We start from the raw sequence: 22,178 nt of genomic DNA on the forward strand, positions 1-22,178 counted from the left end.
ATGGTCGGCACATTATACGCCTCTTAGCGTGCACTTTTGCCGCGGACGGACGGACGGACGGACGGAGAGACGTAGAGACGGACGGACGGAGGAACGGAGAGACGGAGAGACGGACGGAAGACAACACTTTCCTTTCATAGATCGGTTGTTTTGAACCACTTCCTGCGGAAGTACGTGAAGAGCGCTTTTTTAAGCCACGTACGCCCTTATTACGTCTTTCTTTTTACAAGCGTCAAGTAAAAATGCTCTGACGTTCTACACAGGGCCACGAAGGGGCTGTGCTGCTGCTCGCGCATTGGAACGGTGAGCTGTATATAGGAAAAGCATAAGAAGTCGGAACAGCTTAATTGATGTCTCTTTATTATTGCTATATTTTTCTCTTTACAACGAAAGAACGAGACAGCCAGTCTCAATCATTGCTGCCCGCAAGAGGAAAGCGCAAAGAAAGTGCGAAAGCGCAAGAGGACGTGTTCCTTGTGTAAAAGCCTCCGAACTGCGTCCATCAACTTTTCTTTCTTCCTCCCGACGGCCACCATTAGCCACGCCGCGGACTTCATTTGCATAACCCTTATTGTCCCGGGCCTCTCGTTGCAAAACAAAGACAAAATATAATCAAGAATCCATATAGAGCCGCGTATATACGACTGTCCGTCCATAAAGACGGGCGGTGTTCGCTTGGTTTTCGTTCCGCAGCCGCGGCTCCCTTGCAAACAAGTGCTCGTATGCGGTGAGGCTCTGCAGGGACACGGTCCCGTGGTCCCCGTCGCTCTTTGCACAACGAACGAACGGGCGCCACGGACGAGGTCCAATCAAAACACTTGAGTGACCCGCAAAATCGCCTTCCGTGACCGAGCGGGCAACCAATGGCTGACGAGCGCGCCGTCTTCCCCTCCTTCGGCCAATCGCGTCACGCCGTCCTCTTACACAATGGACGCTCGCTCGCGTGTTCGACGTCGTTAGCGTCGGGAGTCGTGCAACTCGAAGCGCTCCGAATGAGGTACAATATATAAAAAAAGCAAAGAAAGCGGGGTTGGGGAGGCTGCTAGAAGACGGGAATAATGTTCCTGTGCTGTGCGTGTGTTTTCAGCACGCTGTTTCCTCTCGGCACATATTACATTCATACACGCAGGTGCGTATATGAATAAGGGCGCATAGTTACGTATGCGATGCGGGGCTATATAGTGTAGTACGCTATAGACACTACGAGTGCGCCATGCATGCATCCGGTGAAGAGAGTTGAGTTCAGCTGGATTCATACGGGCTCTGTGCTCGTTGGCCCGTGAGCGGCACTTGCCTGATTGTGTGTTTGCGTGAAAAAAAAAAAGGGGGGGGGGGGGGGACGTCATTGGTCGACCGACTAAAGCAAATTTAAATTTTCATCTCTTTTGCAGAGCCGGATTTATGGCGCTCTGTTGACGTTCTTGTCAGACTTATCCTATATGTATGTCGCCGTACAACATGTCACCTTGTCACAGCCATGCTTCCTCAATGAGGGATCAAATGTTATAGCGCATGTGAGTCCGAAGAAAGCCGCGTGGTGAAATAATTTCAAGAGTTAAATAGCTTGCAGCGTTAAGCTTCGTTCTCATGGTAGTCTGTGCGTGAATGTGTGCGTGCTCGCGCGCGCGCATGTGTCTGACTGCAGTGTGTGTGCGTGCGTGTGCGTGCGTGTGCGTGCGTGTGCGTGCGTGTGTGTTCGTGTGCGTGTACGTGCGTGCGTGCGTGCGTGCGTGCGTGCGTGCGTGCGTGCGTGCGTGGGTGGGTGGGTGCGCGCGCGATCAAGCCACCACAAATGACCCATACATCGACGTTCAGCTTATATCTGCGTGTTCCAATCGATCTGTTGTTTCTTTTAGGTGAGCAGCGCGGTTTCATCAGGGAAGCATATATCGATGTCTCGCTTCAGTGCTAACAGTCCTGAGCGCATTTGGAAATATCGACTGAATTCTGCATGAAGTTTGGCGCTCTTTGTTTCGCACACGGTGTATAGTCCAAGTCACTTCCCGGCCGTTAACTTTTGAATTAAGAATGACGTCGACGGAGCTTACAGTGGTCCTCCCCACTGCCAGCCCGTGTTCCTTTTAAACAGGTACGAAACCGCCTCATGTTTCAGCCTCGAATGGGCCGTATATTATGTACCTTGGTTCGAACATGACGCCCAGCTCGATAATGATGGCAAAAGCGTGCACGTGTGGGAAAAAGAATGTACGTCAGACGTCGCGATTCACCATTTATGAATACATGCTCTGTGTGAACTGCAGCACGAAGGTATAGAAAGATATTTGGATACGTGCGGTGCGCAAATATTGATCTCTAACTGCATCATTCTTTAGTGAAACCCGCTGTACAAAATGCGTTTATTAGCGAACAATGTATCTAGCCGATATACTGTACTAACTGCATTTCCGAGGGCCGATCTTTACAACGCGCCTGCACTCAAGCGATGTGGTTCAGGATATACAAGCTTTCCCCGCGGTAACCAAGATTAAAAAAAAAAAAAACGGAGAGTCCTAGCCCAGTGAAACCAACTGCATGAGAGCTGGTGAGAGTGGCGTGGCCTAGTCTGCACTCCTTTCTTTCATTCTCCATAGTTGATTGTTAGAGAAGACTAATTAGCTAGCTAGGCAAGCATTTGTTTCAGGAATAAAATGCTCACTGGAATAAAATGAAGTGTCACTTCAGAAGCTGTTGACCGTCATGAAAAGTAGCTGCCTGAAATGTTTGCACCAAGGTATCATTTACAAAAGCTTTATACGTCGCCCTTAAAAGCGTTTTTTTTTACAAGGGTTCAGAATCAGAATCAAGAAGTCTTTATTGAGTAGCACAAACAAAATGTATACACAGATATTTGGACCGATAGCCAATGAGGCTAGTCAGCGGTCCAATACAAAATAACATGATGGTCAGCAATCACAAACACACTGAAGAAAAACTAGCTTTGTAGCCCTGCTTCGACTCCCAAAAAATGTTTCTTGCATGTTCGCTTACATTTCGTTGAGACCATTCGAATGTGCACTGTTCTCTCATTTGCAACAGCGGCGTTATGTATGCTCGTATATGACTCCAACAGTACATTGACTTCTACCACTTCCGGTTCGTTCACGCATGTGTTAAGCGTTTTCTGATATGGCGTCTTGATACAGGGCTCCTGGGGCTCCTTGATAAAGGGATCGGGGTGCCGTAATATTTATAAAGGATCTTTTCCAGCGCCTCCATTCGATTCTCATCACCCCCTTCGTCGACTGGCAGGACAACGGACGCACATTGTAGCTTGAACGAACCAAGAGAGGCGAGAAAATAAAAATGTAATTGGTTTGGAATATAATTGCAGTGCAATTTCGGCTCTGTTCACTCTTGTAGAATATAAATGCTGCCGTGATCTCGGTCACGAATCCGCCTTTTTAACACGGCCGCTGAGGACGTGCTCGCCTCCGTCCTCCTTGTACGCGCATCTCCTCCTCCAGCTCCACTGGTTAAAAACAAACCGCCAACTCTTACTGCGCATGCTCAGCAAATGTTAATGTCAGGCGCATGAGACAGATGACGTCAAGCATACGCTTGCCATTTCGCAGGAGCAGTTCGCTTTTTTGTGGAAAAGCATCGCGGCTGCGTCTTCCACCTGGGTTTGTTTTCAACCATGTAGCAGACGATTTTTTGCCACTTCCCAGCGGGCGCCATATCTGCCGAAAAATACAGTTTGCATCGAGCAGTCCCGCTGTAATAACTGTCATCATCATCATCATCAGCCTGACTACACCCACTGCAGGGCAAAGGCCTCTCCCATGTCTCTCCAATTAACCCTGTCCTTTGCCAGTTGCCGCCACTGTATCCCCGCAAACTTCTTAATCTCATCCGCCCACCTAACTTTCTGCCGTCCCCTGCTACGTTTGCTTTCTCTTGGAATCCACTCCGTTACCCTTAAGGACCAGCGGTTATCTTGCCTTCGCATTACATGCCCTGCCCAAGCCCATTTCTTCTTCTTGTGGGTCTACCTAATCAAGAACTGAACTTGCCGTATGCTAGAACTCTTCGTCGATGACTCTGGCGATTGTTGCTCTGGCGTTCTTCTCTAAGTTGGCGCTGCTATCGAGCAGTCCCGCTGTAATAACTGTGGGTCTACCTAATCAAGAACTGAACTTGCCGTATGCTAGAACACTTCGTCGATGACACTAGTGATTGTTGCTCTGGCGTTCTTCTCTAAGTTGGCGCTGCTACCCGCATGCGAAGCGGCGGAGCGAAAGATAGAGATCGACCACTGCCGCGTCTGCGGCAGCTTTACATGTCGCTGGGGCGCCGTTTCAGTCGTATTTGGCTGTTTCATATCATCCACCACTTTTGGATATCTGCCGGCATACCTGAATCCAATTGTTCGTACACTGTGAGATGGGATAATGGTTGAGTTAATGTCCAGATGTTGTGGATTGCAATTTCACAAAGCTCTATATGAACAATATTCACGGATCTTCGCAATGGTGGCTATCGAAGAAGACTTTCAGGATTGTGAATCTTATTTCAATGTGAGGGGGGCCAGTCTCATGGAGAAAGGCGATTGGGTATGCATGTCTCTGTTTATTTCAGTTTCAGTTTATTTCCCACAACAAGTACAGGGCGTGTACGAGGTGTGGCGAGGGTGACGGGATAAAAGCTGCGTCAAGGGCAGCTTGACTGGCCCCGTCTCCCCGAACAACATGGCAGCAAGCACGACAGTTCGGAAGTACATAAAATATATATGATGGGAAGAATAAAAAGGAACAATCATTTAATACTGGCAAAAAAATATACAAAACAAGATAAGTGCAAAAACAGTGAATCAGTGCATTAGGTAAAAAAATACAATCAAATCTTACACTACGGGTTAGTTAATAATGTCGAATAATTTTTTTCTTGGTTAGAACCCGCAGCTGCTCTTCCGTTAGCTTATATTTGTTTAGTGTACTAGGCAGCCTGTTTCGAAGCATCTGGAGACCGTAGTTAGTACGTGGTCGCGGAACGTGCCAATGTTCATGGTGGCGGGTGGAGCGCGATGACATGTTAATCTGCAAGTTTGCAACGGCTCGTAATGTTGTTATATTTTTATGGATTTCAGATTTCAAGGATGCCAGCAACTGGCGCTCATAAAGCGTAGAAAGTTTAGTAATCTTGTATTAAGGAATAGGTCGGAAGTGTGGACATTATATGGAGAGTTTGAAATGGCTCGAACTGCAATTTTTTGTAATGTAACCAATCTATTTAGTGATTTCTTCGTGCTATTACCCCAAACCAGATGACAATATAATAGATGAGGGGCAAAAAGCGTGTTATAGAACTTTAGTTTTTGGGGAGGGGAGAGATGAGGCTCCAAAATAAGTAGTACTTGCATAATTGCAAGCATCAGTTGAAGATAAGGACGACGTAAATGCGCGTGTGGTCGCGCCGAATAGCAACAGAGTATAGCCAGCGGTTTTGCTGCGACGTGGCCGTTATTGAACCTATCTGTTACTTAATGTGAATAACCGAATTTAATTCAACACCTTTCATTTTACGAAATGGAAGGTAATTAGTCTATTTCTTATGGAGCCTGCAGCGAGCATAAACCACAATGCCATCGCATGTTTATCTTATCATCTTTGATATCTAGAGCCCAATGACATAGAGCTACTGAACTGCTGTAGGTCTGAGGTCGTCGTCCCATAAACATGTCAAGCGCAGCCTTTTTTTTCACCTGCTCCCTATATCGCGCAAAGGATCATGCCTGCGACGAAGAACAGGGTCAAGTTGTGCAGCAGGTAACAGCGTCATATACCGCAGCAGTCTCATGCGCGACCAAATGAAATCATTTGCCGTAGTATATATGAGTCATGAACAAATCAACGTGCTGCAGCTGATACGCAAAGTCTTCTGCTCCACGCTCGAGTGCTTACGGTCTCAAACGCAGCCTTGGCGAGCAGGTGGTAAGCTGCTATAAAAAAAAAAAAAAAACGATTATGCCGTATGCCGCAGTGCAGTCTCTCGCTTAGAACACAAGCGTGCGGGGGAGATTAAGATTTCTCCGAAGATGGTTGGCTACCTTTATAGGAAGCCGTATCTCAGGCGAAACTCAATCAAACGGTCAAGGCTGCAGTTTATGTGCTTCGGATGTACGAATGTGTTTTCAATTTTTTTTTATTAGACAGATTGTACGCCGCACAACTAAAAATGACATGACCGCTTAGACTTTGCGCCATATAAATGTACCGCTGCAACAACTGAGTTGCAACTAGTAGATTCCAATTTGCTATTAGATTCCTAACTAATCGATATGACATTCAGACTGACCGCTGCCATCGCGCAGCGCTTCTGGCCGCACAGCAGCAACCCAAAATACAACATTGGGCGTGGTTGCGTCGGTGACCGTCTCCACGCGACGTCTGAGACGAAGACAGCAACTCTTGCTGTAGACGGAGCTTCCGTTGTAGCGTTTTGACGATGCAGCTTTGTGTAAACCAGGCTGTGCTGATAGATGCCGCCTTTCCCACTTCAGTACACCTTATACGTTCCAACATTCCATACACATCAGTCCGCAATCTTCCAAAGAACTTCTCTATTCATTCCTTATGATTACTTGCTGCACTATTCTTTGTTTTTACGTAACTACCACTCCACCCATCACTTTACACACACTGACACGTGCATGCGCACACGCGCGCAGATACCTTTTTCGCGCTGCTATACAGTCAGGCTATGGACTATAAGGATCTTGTCCGGGGCGTTCATGCGTGGCCCGTTTGGACGCTTTCGCAGCTGAATATCTCTAAGTTTATTCCTTCACTGGCAATAAGCATCACAACACGCCACAGAATAAAGCTGATTATAACTTCCTCTCCAGTTTCCTCGTCCATTTATTCAACAGTTTAAGCCCCCTTTCCAACACCGCCTCATTACCGGTGGCACTGCTTGTTATACGCACAGGCGAAAGGAGTAAGTCCAAGTGTTACCCCTCTACCTCCCTTCTTTCCTACCTGTGCTCCAAGTGGCGCTTATCTCTGATCTAACGCAGAAGAGCTATAGGATCTTTTCATTTGCACCCGTTCATGAACACTGCCGTACGCATCAACAAAACTAGCCTTTTTTTTGCGGCACGGCATGTTATGTACACGCTCACGCCTTCAAACTGCCGTAACAAGTCCAAATGGGACCGCCATTAAGCACGGATCGCTTCATTAGATACATTCTATTAGAAACCTAATGTCGCGAACGCTGCTATGCACGCAGCCAGCGAGTGTGTGTGTTTTCAGCTGCCTCGTGTTACAGCATCGGTCGGGTCGCGCGCAACTACACTGCAAAAAAATTCCGTGAATGTTACGTACAAACTCTCCATAACAGAACGAACGCTTGCACTGTTGCATCTCAAATGGAGGGTCCATCCGTAACACATTCGTGAAGGTGGCTGGCCGTATTATGCATTTTCTGAAACGTATTACTCGCCGTAACTGTTGGCCCCCGGACTAGGCACCACATGACGTCCCATTTCCGATCTGTGTGGTTTACTCTTGTTCAACAATGTCCACAAACTAGCATGGCGAAAATGAGATTAACCCCATGTGCAAAGGTGAAGATCCGAGGGGGGGTGATAATCAAATGAGACCCAAGTGACGCATAATGTTGTTTCAACGTTGAGGGATTGCTACAAATTGTAAGCAACATTAAATAACAAAGGACTTAATTTGCTATAACTTTAAAAGAAGAACGTTGACTTCATAAAAAAATATTTTCACCATGTTGCTAACCACATGACAGGGTAACAATTAATAAATGCAATTAATAAATAATTTAGAAATGCAGCTTAATGAGGTCAAGAGATAAAAAAAATTTAGACACAGACAATGGTTAGACAACTTCTCTAAATTGAAACTGAACACCAGCTGAAAATACATTACAAACATGATGAAAGTGCACAAGGTGAAAGCCGAATTTCCGTCTGCCGTCTGATAAGGAAACGAACCACTGAGAAAGCCCAAAGCATGGGCAAACAAATTTGTGAATGCAGTGCAATGTAGCAGTCACATCTTTGCTACACAACCATCAATCAAAAACGCTAACTCCTTCACGGATAACAAAAGCACAGGCGCAACAAAATATTGCTAATTGCAATGTTCAATTTATTAGGTACCTATAGCCGGCCATTCATGCCTGGTCTTCCTGCGGATAAATGAAACGCTGCAAAAAAGCAGTGAGCAGCCATAATTGCTGCAGTGACAAGGAGGATGTGCACCGTTGGTGCTGTTCCCTCATCCTGACTAGGAAATAATAGCTGTTTTTTCTGGAATGTACTCTGGAAGCATGAATTTCCTATCCACCTTTATTTAGCTTGCACTGACACGACCCATCATGAACTCTGCAGCTTTGACAAACATGCGGGCCAGTCGACAGCAACAGAAGACTGTAGAACCCTGCTAACTTACAAAAAAACCAGTGCTCAGAAAGAAAAATTATAAAAAAATGAGGAGTTCCTTACACGCACTATGTTTTATATGGTACTAAGAATGCGGCTAAGACATGGCATGAATATTGTTTTTTTCTGCTCAGTTACAAACTTTCTCGCCTGTGCTAACATATTACTGCAATGTAAATAATGAAACATGCCAGCATTGCACAACATGCTGTAAGACTTACAAAATACACCCCCTACAAGGCTACCACATGCCTCTTAGATGTGGCAATGTTTATATCTACCAAACTATCTAGACTAAAATGAGACACCAAGCCTCTGACATCTGGAGATGTGTACCTCCCATGCAATTAGAGTGATTGGAGATGCTCCTCATTGATGGCATTTCAGTTGCTAGGTGTGGAAGGACCAGATATGAAGGTGAACAACTAGACACCCACTTTTTAAGCAACGTCACAATGAGCAATGTGCCTTGGCTTTTCTTCCATCCAAAAAGTTTTATGTTCCATGTTTACGTAACTGCTTGCATGTGCTCATTTTGGCTTGCTGAGAGGTTCTTTTCTTTGTTAAACTAGCTTTAACTCTGGCCTCAGTCTTCTGCACCTTCTTAATTTTTTGCTAGTGTTCACCTTAAGTCATGTGTAAGCTCACGCAGATCTCTACTTTTCTACGTTTCCAACTGTCACGTCTTCTCTGCCTTTGTCATGCCCATCACTGCATCCGACGCCTTCAAGTATGCTGTGTATAATCACCTTAACTAATCTGCCTATTACACATGTATTTTTGTTAGCCACCCACTCCTCTATCTGGCGCTGATAGGCCCTGAGAGTAAATAAATGAATTGTAGTCTAAGCTAAGTCTCAGCAAGCATGCATTATGTTCAGTTTATTTTACCATGTTTACCAGTAAGAGTGGACGGAAAAAAGCTGCTAAGTGGAGCTTGACATGCCTCTCGCCCCTACACTGGAAAGCAGCAGGCAAGGCATACATAACCACTAACGACAACAGAACATGCCAAGTGTGAAGTAAATCAGTAATGTTCCTCGCATTTATCACAGGGCATACTCTCTGCTCAGTAATTTATTACCCCCTTAGACATTCTGCAAGGAGTGTATACAATGATGTGTCACCACAATACAATGAGAATCATTAACCCTGTGCAAATACAACAGCAAAGAAATTTATGCCCAATAAATGCACTGCTTACATGCAACCAAGAGGCAAGAATGGGACAACCTGGCACATTTATGGAAAATAAGCTCAAAATAATAAAGAATGACATTTGAGCAGCCGCTCATTCCCCCCACCCCCTCCCTCAAAAAAATATGAAAAATGGTCCTCTTCACACGGCACGTTTGAAAGATGCGGCTGTAATGTTTGCGACAGTTCCACTACGTGTGAAAATCGGATATAAATAACGCCAACGCATGCGGTTGGAAGCGAGGCGCCAGGGCGCGGGCAAACAGTAATCGTCTTCAGGTGTCGACTGGTTCCACCTCCTGAGGGCCGCTGCTCGACGAATACCACTCATGGCCACGTTCACATCCAACAAGCTTGTAATAAACATTAGACAGGTGTTTATCATGACGCAGCAGCAGCTCATCAGTGCTATTGGCCAGTGCTGAATTTTTTAGCTTGATAAACGAAATCATCCACCGAAACGCGTGTCGACCGTTCCTCGCCAGATTCTTGCAGTCCCACGAGGGTGAGCAGCTTTTCCGCCGGCTTCGTCTCCTCTTTAGTGCAGGGCCACTGTCATTGTGACGCACATTCTGCACGGTCGTTTTACTATGCATCGATGCCGCATGAGACAGCAAGCGGTCGTACACTCCAATGCGGCGTACGGGCCGCACACATACACACACCGTAACGACAATACAGCGCGCAGGACGCACGCAGCGAACACGGAAGAACAAAAACCGTTCTAAAGCACCTGCTCACTCAACACCGGGCCGCACACATACACACACCGTAACGACAATACAGCGCGCAGGACGCACGCAGCGAACACGGAAGAACAAAAACCGTTCTAAAGCACCTGTTCACTCAACACCACACATACTCCGCAATTCCGCGCATGGTTCCGACTGCGGGCTTGGCTAGCGCTTCGACTCGTCATGGCCAAGCTGCAAGCCCTGCGCTCTTGTGGTAACAACGCTCATGAAACGAAAAGAAAATTTTAATATGTAAAACCATTCAAGTTGTCAGCTAAAAAAGCTACGGTAAAATTAAATACATCTGATATGTTTTCAAGGTGGTGCGCTTTTGCGGACGCGAATACGCGAATGGGGCTATAAATTTCCCGTGCATCTCTGCTAGACACCATAGCTCTGCAAATGGCATCGTGCTCGGAGTTTGCGCGGCTGACTTGCCCGCATGAATTTTACTTCCTCCGTGCACACATGCTTGGTGAGGTGAATGGTGGTCGGTGCGAACAGTTCGAAGTTTAATCGACTGAAAATTGCTCAAGGAAAGTCAGCGGCATTGCATTGCATCACGAGTGACTGGCGGCAGCCACACGGCATCGTCTCCGGTTTCGTGAACTTGTGAGAAGGTGAGCAATTTGTTCTCAAATTTTGAAAGCGGTTTTTTGTTTGTATTGTAACCCTGTGTCTCGTCGCATGTTATGTTCACGGTAACATCAGCACAACGTGCATGCGCTTTCTGTCTCTATTTGAAGTAACATTGGTCGGTCAGCGTAAACTTTTCGATTCAATTAAGCACAAGCTGTCCATGTTGGTAGTGCGTGTTGAATGTGCTTGTCCTGTCCGCTCTCCCTGTGTTCTGCGTGTTTTTCTGTGCTCCGTTTTTAGATGGATCGATACCAACTAGCCCAACTTTCTGCTTTACTGAACTCTATTTGAGATCATTCTGCGCTCGAGATGGTCTTCTGGTAATTTATTTATTACCAGGTATAGTCTAGAGATTTGGAACCGTTCATCCCACTGCATCAGTGCTGAAAAGCTGTTTTGTGTTCATGCATCTGCTGTCCTTAAACTTTTCGGTAATCATTCGCATGGTTCCTTTTGATCTGGACTACCGGCTACTGTTGCAAGGGACGCCTCGCAGCAGAGCCCCTGGGGACGCCCAGTGGGTCAGCTGTTTGTCCAGGTGCCAAGTTACCAAAGGTACCATTCCAGACATTTTTTTTTTCTGTTCATCAACCTCATATTCCTTGCAAAAATTACAGTATGTAATTGGGCACTAAAAAAAATTGGTAACTTATACACATTTCAGGACAGTTCAGAGAAATGAAATGAAAATTGGTTTTTGAGGAAAGAAAATGGGGCAGTAACTGTCTCACTTCTCTCGGTGGACTCCTGAACCTAAGGGAAGGAATAAACGAGGGAGTCTAGAGAGAAATGCACATGCAGCATCAGTATTCTCTCTGTAGACTTTTCGAGACCTGGATTCATTCCTTCTAGGACAGTGCCAAGCAGTAGGTGAACTGCACACAAATTTATTTTCCTCAGGTGCAAAGTAAAGAGTGAAAATGTTGTAAGACAAATGTCTACCCTGTTTCATTCTCACTGCATTTGCTCAAAGCATAATATGAAATCCTGTATTTCTTATACCCTGGTTTCCTTTACTTTGAGCAGTAGGTATTGACAATGAACATCAAGGCAACTCCACTCTCATTGCTTATTGCTGCTTTTAGGTTTCCTCCATGATTTTCTGTTTGCTCAGTCCTGGCCTTAACATATTTTCTTCTGCTGCTTAGCTTCGAACTACTGGCTAGGTTACATGGTTCTGCTACTTCTATGTTCACTGTGAGGTTTGAGAGCTTGTTGCTTTGTTCTTTTTTTATAAGCATCTTTGTCTTCTCGAGGCTGATTGGCAGTCCGGAACAGAGACCACATGCATTGTTTATGTTTAGATGATGACATGATAGCCTAACACATCGTATCGTTGCCATTCGAGCCCCCTGTGTACTTGCTTTGTTGCACTGGGAGCAAAAAAGTTTAGTGGAAGTCGCAATGAGGCGCACTTTTGTTTAGACTAGTGGCAAAGGTTTACTGTTGCTTCGCAGTATAGTGCTCCCACCTGTTGCGCACGAGCATTTAGATGGCTGTTAAATACTACTATCAAGGATTTAGCCATTGTAATGTCGCAGGTCTGTTGTGTAGGATTTCAGATCATTGTCTTGCACTGTCCCCGAAGCCTGTTGTGTGTCAGTTACGCCACTATGCTGTTGTATTTCTGTCCAGTGTAAAAAATATTTTCTGTGATTATGCTACACGCACAGGTTCATGGGGAAGTAAATATTTTGTGTCGCTTCAACCGGGTAATGCTTCAGAATGAACACATGCAAAAACCCATGCTGTTAAAAGCCTTGGCTTGTGTAACCCAAGTGTGAGGAGAATACTATTATGGCAGGGATTCTTGCATTGCAACCTTTTAAATTCCTTTTTTGTAAAAAGAATGACGAGAGGTTTCATGAGTTACAGCTCTCTTTCATTGCTTGCTCAGAGAAAGCGTTTATTGTAAGTAAGCAGTAGTGGCTTTTTTCTATTGTTCAAGCAGCAGCGTCAGCATGCTTCATCATTTTTGTATTGAATGACTGAAGGTGCTTCCAGAGCATTGCCTTCTTTTTTTCTTGTTGTTTATTCAGCATGCAATATTGTGTCTATAGATTGCTCTTTAGCATTATTTTGCGTTCTCCCAAGCAAATTTTAGGCGACCAAATTCAGAAGCACCTTGTATTGGCCTTACATGCTCGCTATTAATGCAGAAGTAATTATATGCCACACTAAACACCAAATCTACATCCTTCAGAGTGGGTCTAGAAGCTTGTCTCCAGACTCTTGCCTTCAAGGAGTTTTTGCAGGTTTCATTTATCTGCTTGGTGTTGGAAGTGACAGCCTTGACTGATAATGATGAGCATTAGACACACATTATGCATTTACAGTTAGGCCGGAACGAAATGCGAACATACATGTGCAGTACTTTTCTACTTTGCAGCGAGGTATACATTTAGAAAGGGTTCATATATGTGTATTAGGTAGATCTCTTAACCAGAAACAGGAATCAGGCTAGCTGCATACTCAAGCTGAAATCACACAGGTGAAATATTTTGTCTTGTTCATAGGCACTGTTTGCATTTCATTCCAGCCTGATTGTGCACTACTGCCATAGCAGGTACCCTATCTAAACGAGACACTGTCTTGTGGCAAATCATGCGCATATGTTTTAGACACGTGTGTGAAGAAATGTGCAGCTACAAACATTGCATACTTGGTTATTCATAATGCTTTTTTTTCTCATGTGCATAGAACAATGATCAGCTACATTGCTTGCTTTGTTGTTCTATTTTTCTGCTAATATTAAACTACATATTAATCTCAAAGACCCGATGTTCGACTGAATGATCCTTCTGTGTCCCACTAGGAAGGCAAAAGCATCACGCCTAGGGCTCATTCACCGCCCTTCACCCCTGTTTTGGTTTCAGTCGGTCAGTTATGCTATTAATGAATGTAATCACTTTATAGGACAAGTATATATGAAAATATATTTTGGGCTAAATGAGGTTAATTATGCTATTAATGAATGTAATCACTTAATAGGACAAGTATATATGAAAATATATTTTGGGCTAAATGAGGTTAACAAGTTATCCACTGTGCACAACGGTATGGTTGGTCTTGTACATCTTTACTTGGGTGTTAACGTTTCTTTTGTGGTTGCTGTCTAAATAACTTTGCCTACCTATTGTATCCTAAGTCCTTTTATGCCCGTCTTCCTTCCTACTGGCTCTCTCCCTTTTCAGTCATTCCTTTTTCCTTTAAACTGGCGATTGGTCACAAGCCTGCTGTGGGAATGGCAGCTAGCACTAGGCCCCCTTTTTTTTCATTGAACCTGCACTGCTAATATTAACGCTAATAGTACTGTATCAGTATTTATGTGATACTGCATTTTTTGTTATGCATAAATAGTTGGCTAAGCCAATGGTAGCAGTGTTGAATATCACAATATATCATGCATATATCTTGCATGCAATATCAGTATCAGTTTATTCACTTTGGATGAAGGTTATACAAACAGGGTGATAAAAGCATCTGGGCCCTTAGCAAGCTGCTAGTTCGGGCCCATGCAATAAGTGCACAATATAGTGTACCCAGGCGTCAACATAAAAAAAAAAGTGTACATTTTATATGAATAGAAGATGTTACACAAAACTATATCAGTATATTCACTATTACGCTACCCTCTATTTCTTTCAGCTCGGCCGTTTGGCTGTCGATATTTTGTGCTGCTTTCCTAGCTTAGTCCACTCAAACTAAAACTTTGCGTTCTGTGTTGCAGGTAGAATCTACAATGAATGCCGCACTGTGTCTTGTAAGCAGGAGGCGGTGTTAATGGAGCCATGAACTTTTCTTGCGGATGACTGGCGTTGGCCTTATTATGCACTGAACCTCAAGTGTGAAGAGGAAAATGTCGTGTTGGATTTCTGCACAGGTGAGACATCTTGGTGAATCTACCAGTGCGAAAGACTAGACAAGAGACAAGACAGCCGCTGAGTCGCGGCCATAGTTTATTGAAGTGAATAGGGAATACATGAAGAAGCCAAGCAACACCACAAACCACACAATTACAAATAAGCATACATGACAACATGAGTCAATGCCCCTGAACATTCCCCTGATCGAGATAGTCCAATTCATTGCGTGTTAGTGCGATAGACAACACACTTGCACATTAGTCACCGAGTCGTAAGGTGTGTCTAGCCTCAATAATCTACCATTTAATCTTCTCTGAATTTACTGCCAAAATGTGTGCTGCCAAAAGAAAAGGGTAGCAGCCTTCACATCCCTTGCAATATACAGAAAAGTTAGAACCCCTACCCTCTTGTGCTCCTGTAATCTTACATTGATACACCTTCCAGTTTGACCTATATAGACCCGACCACAAGATACAGGGTCTGATACCATGTTCATTTTACAAGGTACATATACATTTCACTCCACATGTGTACTTTTCTCTAGCCACATTCACAGAATTATTCTTAACAATTTTACATATTTTAAACAACTTATTAGGGGCCAAGAAAATCGCTTTTCCATCATACCTTCTGGCCGCATTTTTCAATTTGTGCGACAATCTATGTATGTACGTTAACACAACCGGTCTTTTGGCATCTCGCTGGCTGGCCCCGGCCTGATTGCGCCGGTCGCCGTGAAAAGCTTTCGGCTTCCTTAACAATTTATTGTATGCTCTTGCAAATAACATGGTTAGGAAATCCTGCGTTCATTAACCTAAAGTGTACTCTTGGAAACTAGTCGTCATGCTAAGAAAGCATGACTTCATCAATTCTGAGTCCAGGCTTGACAGTCCAATGCTATCTTTCACTAGCTTGTAATAGCCAACCTGTGTCCAAGTAGCAGCTTAACACTCCTGGGTGAATATCACCAGCACACATGGTGTGTGCAGATCAACTTATCAAGGTAAGGTCCAGAAACCGCAGCTCCTTTTGTGGCGACATTTGCTCCAAGGTAAACCTAAGACAAAGGCCTTGCTCCTTAAACAGATTGAGAATATGTTCACATCCCAAATTATCAGAACATTTGTAAAAGACCAGAAAATCATCAACATAGCAAAAGATTTTTTCCCCCAGTCCATGCAAGTCCTTGACAATCATTCTATACACCCTACTTAAAATATCTCTTAGCACAAGGCCCATCTTCGAACCGCTACATATACCAGATTTTTGAACACATACCACACTGCAGTACTCTACAGCCATGCTCTTAAAATAAATGCTATTCACTAGCATGCTCTTCAGATGAATTTCAGAAAAGGGTTCTTGCAAAATTTTGTCTGGTTATTTGCAAAAGCATTTGTCTACTTCGCATCTTGAAGATCGGTTTCTTGTACTCAATTCGCAGCGCGGTTGAGTATCTGAAGAATGGCAATCCAGCAGATTGTCTGGTGGTTAGTGTCGATGTAGAACTATTTTATTCCATCCCGTATGAGGACCTTATGAAAAGCTTGTGAATGTGTATATCGGAGCACAATGATGAGCTTGTGTTTAGGAACAGGTGCGTAGTAGTCTTTTTTTGGACTTACTTCCTTTTATTTGAAGAGCATGTTTCTGGAGTATGGCTGTGCGGCATATGTTCAAAAGTCTAGTATATGTATCGATTGAATGCCTCTGTGCTAAGTAATATTCTCTTAAGCAGGGTGGATGGAGTGATTGCCAAGAACTTGCATGGGCTGGGGGAAAATCTTTCACTGCGTCTGATTTTCTGGTCTTTTACAAAAGGTTGCGATAGTGTGGGACCTGTGCATATTGTCAAGTTGGTTAAGGAGCAAGGCCTTTCTTTAACTTAGCATTTCCTTAGAGGAAATGTCCCATCAAAAAGAGCTGTGGTTTCTGGGCTTCACCTTGATGTTCTGCACATGCCATGTATGCTGCCGATATTCACCCAGGAGTGTCAAGCAGCTACTTGACTATTGGCCGAACTATTCTAAGCTAGTGAAAGATAGCATTGCGTCATCTAGGCTAGGCTCGGTATTGATGAAGTGATGCTTTCACAGCATGACAAGTGGTCTCCATGAGCAGATTTTAAGGCTTACGAAAGCATTATTCCCCAACCATGCTATTGCAGGAGTGTGTGATAAATTGTTAAAGCTGAGCGTATAAGATTGATCAAGTTGGTCAGACATGCTAAAGGTAAGAATGGCATAGCATCATGTAACGAGGACAGCAGGAGAGCACACACGCATTAGTGCCAACCTTGGAGCGGATACAGAATCCAAGAGCGTGTGCTTGACATTCAGCGTTGGCAGTCAAGGGTCGGGCTCATTCAATCTTGAATGTTCAAATCAGTGTTTTCTCATTTCCTTGACTGCCAGTGCTGATTGTCAAGCACGTGCTCTTGGATTCTGTATACACTCCAAGGTTGGCACTTGTGCGTGTGCTTGTTGTCCTGCTGTCCTTATTACTTGATGCTGCGCCATTCTTCTCTTTAGCATGTTAAAGCTAAAACCCTTTCACAGGGATTGGCAGGATACGGCCAGGGCCAGCCATTGAGATACCAAAAGATCGACTGTGTTACTGTACATACGTAGATTGTCGCACAATTTGAAAAATGTGGTCAGAATGTATGACGCAGAAATGGTGCTTTTGGCCCCTAATAAGTTGTCTACAAACTGTAAAATTGTTAAGAATAATTTTGTGAATTTGGTCCGGGAAAAGCATATGTGCCTTGTAAAATGTATGTGGTGTATCGGATACTGTTATCTTGGGGTTGGGTTTATGTTGGTCAAACTCGAAGGTGTGTGAATGTAAGACTACGGGAGCACAAGAGATATTTGGATATTGGTAGGGGTTCTAACTTATCTGTACATCGCAAGGAATGTGAAGGCTGCTAGCCATTCCTTTTGGCAACACTTATTTTGGCGATACATTCGGAGCAGATTAACCGGAAAATTATCGAGGCTAGACACATCTTATGACTCGGTGACAAATCTATGAGTGTGCTGTCCATCGTGTTCATATGCAACGAGTTGGACTATCTAGATGAGAGGAAAGTTAAGAGCGATCTTTTACTCATGTTGTGGTATAGCATATCTGTAACTGTGTGGTTTGTGGTGTTGTTTGGCTTTTCTATGTACTCCCTGTTTACTTCAATAAACTTCAATTGCGAGTCAGCGCCTGCTTTGTCTCCTTTCTTGTCATTGTCTCGTGCTGGTAGGTTCACGTACTTGCAGAGTAGATTCACTGAATTGTATACTTGCAGAGGCTTGTGAAGAAAAACCAGAGGAATTTTCTTTCCTTTGTCTGGAATGGAAGTTAAAAATTTTTTTCGCATTGCTAGATGGTTGCAGCATGAAATTCCATTCTGGAAGGGTAAACCCACTAAATTGTACATTTTGTGTGCAAGGGTACTGATGCTTGCATGAAACTGAAAACATTCGTCCAGGCTATCTGGCTAGCTTTCTTCTTCCTTGTGCCCAGATTTTTTTAAACAATACTTTGTCAGATTTATTTTGACCAGAATTTCTAACATGTTAATTATACCACATTTTGTGATCATATACAACAAAATTAAAACATGATGATCACTGGTGTATGGTTTAGTCTGGGGTAGAATGATGAGAAGTACCTAGTATATAGTAAAATTTAATATTACTAGTCTAACATAAACAAAATTGCTCTTTTTTTTAGTGGAAAATTTTGCTACCAGAGAGTCGGAGCGGCATGGCATGATGAAGACTTGGACAATGTGCATTCCAAAGTACCTGTATTCATGTCGGCACGAGAGCTTGCGCACAGTGCTTCAAACAGTTGGTGAGTACCTTGGTGCTGTGCTTCTGCTTAAATAGTTAGGTAGATATTTTATTTTAAATGTGCCTGAACAGCCAATTGGCCTAAACGAGTGCACACTAAGTCAATACAAACACCATGACGTGAACAGACATAATACAGAAAAATGGTCACAAATACGATGATAATAATAGTAAAGAAAAACAAGCATAATGAATAAACAATGAAAACAGCAAATTAGGCAAATATTTCTGTGTCATAAAAAGTTGAATTGTGTTATTTGCAAACGAGTCATTGGTGAAATGGCATGCATGTCAGGATAAAATCTATCATAGCATTTGGTGGTTTTTCCCTGAGGCACACGAAATCGCAGTGACATCAATAACGGCTCACAGTCAATAGAGCCGAGCACAACTTTATGTAGAAAATCCATGTCATAAAGAGTAGACATACCAAGGTCTGCTAGAAGAAAGTCGTGGTCTTAAACGACAGCGCTCAATATATCTATCACAAAGGATGCATACAATCTTCTGCTGAACATTTTCGATTTCATCGCCAGAGGTAACAGAGGCACTATTCTAAGCTACTGATGCAAACTCAAGACGTGGCATCACGAGAGCACAGTAGCCAAATTATGTTTTTAATCTGAATAAGAGTGTGTATCTGAAAATTTGAGCAAAAATTGAGTAGCATTTAGATATTCTTGCACGAAATACCACTGTTAAAATTGGTTATAAATGATATGTCTCACATGTACACTTATCTGCTGAATATAGTAAGCATGGCTTGCGACCTGAGTGCCTCTGATGTATGAAAAAAATGGCCAGGTTACTGCATGACGCGTGGAGCAACCCAGTGTAGCACATTCAGGCTTCATGGAGTGGAGAATGAAGGCAGTAATAACTTTAAGAACAGAAAATACAGGACCAGGAAGCTGACAGAACACACTGACACTCGGTGCATCAAGGGCATTATGGAGTTGCCTGTCGTGTCGTGCAAGATGGAGGTCGCACAGACAGATGTTAAACATGAGTCGATGCAGATACCTTCTGTCATTACGTAGTACTCACTGCAGAACTCAACAAAAAAGAAGCAAAGGTAACAGCTGAGCATGGCCAGACTCTTGTGCTTTCCTCCGCAAGCAATCTGGAAGCACAACTCTTCGAAGTCTTTTATGCTTTCACTCGACATATACATCACTGCATGTGTCGAGGAAAAGTACATACCCTTAATGTCAAATGACATAGCACTTACAGGACCCAGTAACAGCTTACTGAGGTGTTCTGATGCATCTACAGGGCACCTCATGAGAGATTCTTAGGCTTCAGAGCACTCAATCTACAGGGCGCCTCATGAGAAATTCTTAGGCTTCAGAACACTCAGCTCTTGCAGAAATTGTTTCAAAGTTTGTTGCCACATGGACCTCTTCGTAATAATGACCCTAAAAGCGAGCCTTCCTTTAGTGTCACAAAAAAAGGCCTAGGACATGGGTCTTCTTTGCTCCTTCATTAGAACCAAAATGTTTGCGAGCGAGATCTTTCACAGATATGGAATGATTTCATGAAATGTCAAAGGGAAGACTGAAGCTGTGTGAAGCAATACCAGCAACAGCCCTGCCGCGGTGGCTCAGTGGTTACGGCGCCCGGCTGCTGACCCGAAAGACGTGGGTTCGATCCCGGCCGCGGCGGCCAAGTTTCGATGGAGGAGAAATTCTAGAGGCCCGTGTGCTGTGTGATGTCAGTGCACGTTAAAAAACCCCAGGTGGTCGAAATTTCCGGAGCCCTTCAACACGGCGTCCCTCATAGCCTGAGTTGCTTTGGGACGTTAAACCCTAATAACCAAACCAAGCGATACCAGTTACAAACACATCACAGCTGTTGAAGAAGCTGAAAGATTCATGCCTTCATCCTTTTTCTACATCAGACACATGACTACACTTTGTCTTTCTGGGCCATCATTTTGAAAAGGTTAACATGGCAGCGGCCTTCGGTTAAATTTCTGCAAGGAGCCCTTTGTGGAAACTTAAGCATCTGTTCCTCGTGAGGCGCACTGCAGAGATATTTGAATACCTTAGTGAGCTGCAACCAGCACCTGTGGCTGCATTTTCACTGACATCAGAGATTAGTACATTTTCGTGCAGATGCTGAGATAATGGAAACTATGACTGAAAGCATAAGGTTTCGGGGAAGTATGCTTCCTGATTGCTTGTGGGCAAGTGCTGGGTAACCACCAATCCAATGGGTACAAGCTTTCTCCTCACCTGGTGCTCGTCTCCTTTAGGGTGAAATGCCTGCCAAATGGTTCGTTGCCCCACCTTGAGATGAAGAAAATACCTTGTGCCATGGTGCTCTTTGTCCTCAGATTCCCTCGCGCCATCAAAAATCAATCATCATCATGCTTGTGGGCAAGTGTCTGGCCTTTTTCAGATGTTACCAATGTTCCTTGCTCACTAAGTTGTGCATTGGGTACTATGTAATGAAAGGCATCTGCATTGAATTGTATTTGGCACCCATCCTTAGCTACTTTATATTTGCACAAAATTGTAGACAACCGTAAAGACTTTCATGCACACAGTGGTGTCCGAGTAAGCGCATTTTGTCTGCTTCTTCCTGGCCCTGTGGTTTCTGCTGTTTACTGTTATGAGAAATAAATTTTAGGCAATGAATCATGTTGGTTTGGTTCTCAGTAAATGGCTTTTACAAGCTTCTACGAAAGCCGATTGCTCAATAGCGGATGGTTCAAATGTATTTGTGAAATTTATAATAGGTGTTGTGTGGCTACTAAATGAGGATTTTTTTGTCTTTTCAGATGGATCCGAAAGCAATTTTTAGAGGTACAATGTGTGCAATTTGTCATGAAAATAAAACGTATGTACTTGTACTCAACCAAACACTTGCCACTCTTTCATTCTAAGTTGCATTCTTTGTACGTGTGCAATACATAAAATGCATGAAAGTCTTGTACATAATACTTATTTCCTCGGCCTCTGGACTGCTATATCTGCAGTGAACGTTCTGGGCAGAAGCTATACACAGATGCATGTGCATGTACTACTGAAAGTATTATCGAGAGCAAAAATAACAGACCCCTGCCAGCGCGGGCCGATCTGTGCCAAACTGCATGCAAGCGCCGCTTGACGAAGCACTCCAGATGCTGAGACGAGCGCAGTGGCACGCAATGCGTAGCGCTCCTCGAGATGGGCGCACGCCACTGCGCTGGTCTCGGCACTAGGAGCGCTTCGTCAGGCGGTGCTCACATGCAGTTTGGCGCGGATCGGCACGCGTTGGCAGGGGTCTGTTATTTTTGCTCTCGATAGTACATAATTACAATGCAGATTATTTCCGTTCTAGATCAGATGACTTCCAAGTGAACGGAGGAAGTATGCATACACATTACGGGACCTTTAATAAGAACACAACAGAAGCATTCGTTGCAAAGAAACGATTTCATTCTCGTGCATAGCATAGCGTAACTTTCCGTTACCAAGAATGTGACAACCGTCGG

General features: G+C 44.0%; 2 long non-coding RNA genes across 3 annotated transcripts; one reads left to right on the forward strand and one right to left on the reverse strand.

Annotated features, from left to right (window-relative positions):
- Positions 1-8,094: 8,094 nt before the first annotated feature.
- Positions 8,095-10,484, reverse strand: LOC149358476 (uncharacterized). Its single transcript, XR_016288683.1, has 2 exons — positions 10,446-10,484; positions 8,095-10,340 (listed from the first exon to the last, which is right to left on the reverse strand). It is a non-coding gene; the product is annotated as an uncharacterized LOC149358476 (long non-coding RNA).
- A 910-nt stretch (positions 10,485-11,394) lies between these two features.
- LOC149358477 (uncharacterized) lies at positions 11,395-21,564 on the forward strand. Of its 2 annotated transcripts, none has more exons than XR_016288682.1 (4): positions 11,395-11,535; positions 14,711-14,863; positions 18,576-18,698; positions 20,955-21,564. It is a non-coding gene; the product is annotated as an uncharacterized LOC149358477 (long non-coding RNA). The 2 variants fall into 2 exon arrangements; XR_016288681.1 differs by having other exon boundaries at positions 21,483-21,564.
- Positions 21,565-22,178: the final 614 nt, after the last annotated feature.

The sequence above is a fragment of the Amblyomma mixtum genome, chromosome 2 (genome assembly GCF_055824585.1).
Source record: "Amblyomma mixtum isolate Tamu chromosome 2, ASM5582458v1, whole genome shotgun sequence".
Lineage (NCBI taxonomy): Eukaryota > Metazoa > Arthropoda > Arachnida > Ixodida > Ixodidae > Amblyomma > Amblyomma mixtum.